We start from the raw sequence: 845 nt of genomic DNA, 5'->3' as shown, positions 1-845 counted from the left end.
GTGTCAATCTCAGAACTCCTTTCTTCTGACTAGTCCCATTGTTCACAGGATTTTCTTTCAGAAGTGTACATGAATTGGTTATTTGCAACCATTTCAATCAGTTCTTGAGCTTCAGTAGGCGTCTTCTTCAGATGAAGAGATCCTCCTGCAGAGCTATCCAAGGACATCTTAGATAGTTCAGAGAGACCATCATAGAAATACCTATGATGCTCCATTCAGAAAGCATGTCAGAAGGACATTTTCTGATTATTGTTTGTATCTTTCCCAAGCTTCATAGAGGGATTCTCCATCCTTTTGTCTAAAGGTTTGGACTTCCACTCTAAGCTTACTCCATCTTTGTGGTGGAAAGAATTTTGCCAAGAAGGCATTGACTAGCTTTTCCCAAGAGTCCAGGCTTTCTTTAGGTTGAGAATCCAACCATATTCTAGCCCTGTCTCTTACAGCAAAAGGGAATAGCATCAGTCTATAGACCTCAGGGTTAACCCCATTAGTCTTGACTGTGTCACAGATTTGCAAGAATTCAGCTAAAAACTGATGAGGATCTTTCATTGGAAGTCCATGGAACTTGCAATTCTGTTGCATTAGAGAAACTAATTGAGGCTTAAGCTCAAAGTTGTTTGCTCCAATGGCAGGGATAGAGATGCTTCTCCCATAAAAATCAGGAGTAGGTGCAGTAAAGTCACCCAGCACCTTCCTTGCATTGTTTGCATTGTTGTTGTTTTCTGCTGCCATGTTTTCTTCCTTGAAGAATTCGGTCAGGTCCTCTAAAGAGAGTTGTGCTTTGGCTTCTCTTAGCTTTCTCTTCAAAGTCCTTTCGGGTTCAGGATCAGCTTCAACAAGAATGC

At 41.3% G+C, this 845-nt stretch overlaps 1 non-coding gene across 1 annotated transcript; it reads left to right on the top strand.

Annotated features, from left to right (window-relative positions):
* The first annotated feature begins 220 nt into the window (after positions 1-220).
* LOC130978440 (small nucleolar RNA R71) lies at positions 221-327 on the top strand. Its single transcript, XR_009086084.1, has one exon. It is a non-coding gene; the product is annotated as a small nucleolar RNA R71 (small nucleolar RNA).
* The last annotated feature ends 518 nt before the right edge of the window (positions 328-845 follow it).

Source organism: Arachis stenosperma, chromosome 4 (genome assembly GCF_014773155.1).
Source record: "Arachis stenosperma cultivar V10309 chromosome 4, arast.V10309.gnm1.PFL2, whole genome shotgun sequence".
In the NCBI taxonomy this organism is placed as follows: domain Eukaryota; kingdom Viridiplantae; phylum Streptophyta; class Magnoliopsida; order Fabales; family Fabaceae; genus Arachis; species Arachis stenosperma.
Note: the sequence above shows the minus strand (reverse complement) of the source record. Positions and strands in the feature narration are given on the sequence as shown.